The 5478-nt window shown below is 43.1% G+C and overlaps 1 long non-coding RNA gene across 6 annotated transcripts in view; it reads right to left on the reverse strand.

The window, feature by feature from the left end:
* Nucleotides 1-3106: 3106 nt before the first annotated feature.
* The window catches only part of LOC116665927, a 56671-nt gene continuing 54299 nt past the window's right edge, over nt 3107-5478 (reverse strand). For 2 of the 6 annotated variants that reach the window (XR_004322767.1, XR_004322770.1), the window contains exon 5: nt 3107-5003. This is a non-coding gene — a long non-coding RNA (uncharacterized LOC116665927). The remainder of the gene's footprint in view (nt 5004-5478) is intronic. The other 4 variants (XR_004322769.1, XR_004322772.1, XR_004322768.1 and 1 more) reach the window with 4 other exon arrangements.

Below are 5478 nucleotides of genomic sequence, written 5' to 3' on the forward strand. Positions count from 1 at the left end.
ACTACAGACACAACGCTTCTCCTGAGAAAGGAGTCCGCTCCAGAACCTAAGGGGACCTTTTCTTGTTCTCTTCAGGTTGCAGAGTGCCCACCTCTTCCCTGGGTACCAGCATGGCCCCCATTGTCACTGAAGCTCCCAGTGGATTCTGTGCCGGAAAGTCCGACTGTCTCTATGCCAGCTCCACCAGCAAGCGTACTTCCTCCAGCTGCGTGGATGGGCACACCCCGCAGGAGGCTTGTCAGATGGGCCTGGTCTTTGACCCCAGCTGCTCTTCCTGTAACTGGGCTTAAGCCATCCATCCACTTGTTGGGTCCACTGGGGACTGTAGGACAGAAAGATGATTGAATGGAAGTTCTGCCTCAGAATGTCAAGTTGTCTATTTTGATTTATTGATTTATAAACCTGCGTGATACTCCCCTGCATGGAAAAGAGAAGCTCCACCTTTCCGTTCCCCAGAGGTCTCCAGCGGTTGGGGCTGGGAGAGAGGAGGGGCAGTGGCTGGGAACTCTCTGAGCATCTCTGGTACCCTGGGCCCCTCCTGAGGCAGGAGGGGAGAGGAAATAGGAGGCTTTAGGGGGCAAGAGACCTCAAATTCTTATTCTTACAGATATGTCTCCAAAGTGTCTTGCAGAAGGACCTAGAAAAGTGGCTGGATTCAGACATTTAATTCACTGCATCACCTCTTCAAGAATGCTTCCTTCACCAGGTTTACTCACCTCCCAGCTCCAGGGCTAAACAACCCAAGCAAGCAGTACTTGTGGTTTGAGGACAGAGCATGACGGCCACCTGCAGGATGGTCTACACACTCCACTTCCACGCTTACAAGGCTGGGAACAAGACCATCAGCACTGATTTCACAAGTGGCTCACTTAAAAAAATTAGGACATTGTCATCTTTATTATCACACCACAGCCAAATGTACCTTTCAATTCCCTTAGGGAAGGCACCAAGAAAATGGAAAGAAAAGGCACACTGCATCAGGGGTGGGAGGTCTTGGTCCTGCCATCTCCAGGACAGCACTGTCCCTGCTCTTTCTCTAACCACTTACCAAGCTGACGTTGCGGAGGAAGAGTGCTGCTCACCAGGCGAAGAACTGCTTCCACGCCAACCAGCTCATGTGGGGGTTCAGGCAGGGATGGGCCTGTGGATTATGCTGTCTTGATAAAACAGGCATAAATAAAAAGCAGAACCCCTGGAAGTTAATTTCCCTCCTCCCATCTCATCAGCTGGAATAGGAGCAAGGCTGTTTGTCTGGGATAGTCCTGGTGGTTAACTGTTGTTCCAGCCTCCCATTCATTTAGCAGTTTTACTGGTTTTAAAATTTTATTAATGTTTTGTTTTTATTTTTTACTAGTTGAATCAACGTTCTCTGGAATGCATTTGATACATCTCCACTTTATACTACTTCCACAATCATGGTCTGTACACAGTATTCTTACTTTGATACATGGTTAAATCTAAACGTTCACTAGTGATGACCCATCTCTCTTTTCCTGGCTCTTCTCTGACAAAGCTTAAATTACAGCCTCTTGCAATGACACTTGCAGGTGCTCACTGATACACTGATGTGTGCTGGGATGGAAGTGGACAGCTATCTCCTCTGGTCTGCAGGGCTGGTGGGGGAGGTACGGATACTGCTGCTCCTTGGTAGACTGGCCACCCTTGCTGTGGCCTGAACCATGGCCTGCGAGATGCACAAAGTCATCAGGCCACCGGTGGTGGGATCAGTGGGGAATGTGGGAAAATACAGGTTAGGAGTATGTGGAATATGAACATGGGCAGAGAAACCAAGCAATCCGACCACTGAACCTGTAGAGAGTAGTCTGAATGCTCTTGCTACGGAGTTTGTCATTGATTGTGGGGCCTAAATCTACAACCATTCATTTATGTTATTGTTGGACGACACTTTTTTACTTTGCAAGTAAATGCTTTTGACAGCACTGAGCTAAAAAAAAAAAAAGGTGAAGGGACTGTGTAATGAAAAATTAAGTACTGAATTTTCCAAGATTGAGATGAATCTATAACTTGCATAATATATTAGTCAACATTCCCTGTTCACCATGGGGCTGTTTGGTATTGCATGGAAACCAGAAGACAAATCTGCTGAGCAAGCATCAGCGTCTATTTCTAAAGTACTAATTATATGAAGAGGATTTTACCTAAATATGATGATTTAACAAAAGTAGTTGCCAAAGGTGTTTTTTATATCACTTGGTGAAGCATACATTTTCATTTAGGTAGATATAATGACAGGTGTGCCAAATTCATTTCTTTTTTTCTATTCTGTGTGTAAGTGTGTGTGCACACATATAAAAGTGAGGCTCTATTTGCAGAATACATTCACAGATTTTAAGTAATACCAAATTTATATCGATGTCATCAGATGCTTCAAATAAAAAATCAGATAAGTTAATTCTAAAAATGGCTGAATTTTTTTCACCCCAGCATGAAATCAAAGTAAAGCTTTCTTGTGGCTCATTTTGTCAAAGATGAAACATCTAATGTTATTGTAAATGCTACTGTAAATTCAGTAAAAAAAAGTTCTGCCTTGAAAATTAATTATTTTTTGTGGTCATAATATTTGTGGTGATAAATTGAAATATCGATGGAATACAACACTATGCAAAAACAATATTCTTTGTAAATTAAAAAACCTACAGAGCAGAGATGTCCTGGGAATTGGCTTAGACCACAAATCACTTATTAATGTGTCCAAAAAAACTGACATTCTATAATTCAAAATAAAATTGTAAAATTTTCAAATATTTTATATAGAGGAACTGACCAGTATCTTTTTTTAGGTAACGCTGGTACTGAGCACAAGAAATAGACATCAGTGTGGTAGCACAAGCTTTCTCTCTTAGTTGCCTATTGTCTATTGGATTTTAGAAATGTTTGGACCATTGAAAAATTACTCCCTAATTAATCCGAAGTGTTTCACAAAGGTATTGAACTTATAAAAAAATTATACACGTCTTCTAAGTTTTGGTTGCATTTTATTCCAAGTCATTTATATATATTTCATCAAAGTATTGAAAAAGAAGCTCTAAAACACTGTAACTTTTGATATTTTAATAAGTTAATATTATTAAAAAATTTATGCAAATAGGAAGACTCTGAAGGAGGCATTAAACAAATTAATTGAGAAGTGCTCAAATGCTATATAACGACACAATTTTGAATTTTAAAATTGCATTCTGAAATATTAATTTATGGGAAAGTGTGTTTATAGAGCTACTATTATTTTAGCTACAATTTTCAATAGGATACATTTATTGCTATATTAGTGTAGAAAGACGCTGAAAAGGCCTATAATGTTGTAGCATCTAAATTTGGAGAAACATTCAAAGGAGTCATAAAGGTATTTGTTGAAGAAACCTTCTCTGGATTGAAGCAAAATGGTAGTATCTGTAATATTTCAGTTAAAATATTTAAACATTTTAACAAAAAAATAGAATTGAGAATATCCCCCATTTAGCAGAATTTCCTCTGAATATCTGTAGAGAGTTTTTCCCAAATAAAAACCAATAGAAGGTGTTTATGAGGTGAATTGTTTCCCCCCCCCCCCAAGTTCATATGTTTAGGTGCTAACCAGCACCTCAGAATGTGACTGTATTTGGAGTCAGGGCCTTTACAGAGGTAACTGAGGTAAAAGGAGGCCAGTGGGGTGAATTATAATCCAATATGGTTGGTGCTTCTTTAAGAAGAGGAGATTAAGATACAGATACACACACACACACACAGAGGGAAGATCTTGTGAAGCCACAGGGGCATCTACAAGCCAAAGAGAGAGGCCTCAGGAGAAACCAACCCAGCAGACACCTTGATCTCAGACTCCTAGCCTCCAGAACTGTGAGGAAATGAACTTCTGCTGTTTAAGCCACCCAGTGTGTGGCGTTTTGCTATGACAGCCCTAGCGAACTAACACAGAAGGTATTGGCATCTCTGAAATGATTAACCACGAAAAGCAATTTTGGAAAACAGTTCAGGCAATATTATGGAAAAAATTAAAATTAAAAATAATAAAACCATGCTGAAAAAACTGTGTTCTTTAGAAAAATGTCAGCGACATCTTACTAGAGATATGGCTAAGAAACTGAAGTCTGTGAATATGTAGCAAGAATAATCTTTCAGAATTTTAAATTTTGATTTACTGTGCAGACACACATATTTATTTTTCAGAAAAATATATTTTTGAAAACAGTTTTAATAGAACTATTTGATAAGTCCATTTGCACAACAAAACACCAATCAAAAAATAAATATTTCAAAAATTACATGTTCCTAATGCCCTTTTCACTCTCAGATGTGCCTGGATTTGGATGATAAATTATGTGAAAGGACTCAGCACTGTTGATCAGACATTCCGTTGTATACTGAATGTTCTCATAAGTCAGCAGAAAAGAAGATCCCAGGTTTTCCTGAAGTGCTGACCCAGCCATTTTGTAAGTTAACTACAAAGAGAAAACTTGAACTTAATTTCTTGTGGATTTCACATATTTCACAACCATTAAAGCATCTCTGGCCCAGGGTACCCCCATCCCCGTGATCCCTGTGGCTTGCACTTCAGTCATTTGCACACGTGTCTGGATCGCTGTGTCATCTGCACACACCCTCCTCGTGGCTCCTTACCTCATTGCCCTGGCTCTGCCAGGAAGGAAGTCCCTTTTGGTATTCCCCCAGTCCTCACTCCAAGTCCTTTCCTGCTGCTTTAATTATTAACCGACATTTACACAGCACTCTGTGAACATCAACTCACTGGATTTTCATAAGGACTCCGTGAGGTAGTCATGGTGATTATTCCCACTTTACAGGAAGCTGGCACAGAGAGGCTGAGAGACCTGCGGAAGGTCATAGGGCTGGGAAATGCATTTCAAAGCTGGCAGTGTGGCTCCAGCGTCCCTGATCTTAACCCACACTCCCTGCTGCCCTTTAGCCCAACCACACCTGGAGGCCACTTCTCATTCCCGGCCGAGGCTCCAGTCTTCGGATCATACTCAGAACTGAGGGGAAAGCAGAGTGGAGCAGGTCAGGGCAGACTACCCAGTGTTTCAGGACTCCCTCCTCTGGCTTCAGCACACCCCATCCTGCACACCTTTATGCTGCCCTGGGCTGTCTGCTCGTCCTCCTAGTGAGGCACTGACCTCGAAGGCGGGACAGGGTGGCTGGACTGTGCTGACAGGTGGTGACCCACCCGCGCGTCGGGGGCGGGCCAGGCGGGGCGGTCCTTAAATCAACCGTCCACGTGCCACCGCACCTGCACCCCTGGGTAGAATGATCCGCCATGTGGGCGGGGCTGCGACAGCGACTGTCCCCCTTCCCCCTCCCCCAGAGACACTAGATCCTAGCCAGAGCCACCCCAAGCCGCCTCCCCTGCGAGCGCACTGGCTGGCACCGCGGCGCTCCTCCCGGATCCCCATCTCCTCCACCCCCGCTGTCGCGCAGGCGGCGCCGGGTTCCGCTGCCCCTACTTCCCGG

The sequence above is a fragment of the Camelus ferus genome, chromosome 9 (genome assembly GCF_009834535.1).
Source record: "Camelus ferus isolate YT-003-E chromosome 9, BCGSAC_Cfer_1.0, whole genome shotgun sequence".
NCBI lineage: Eukaryota > Metazoa > Chordata > Mammalia > Artiodactyla > Camelidae > Camelus > Camelus ferus.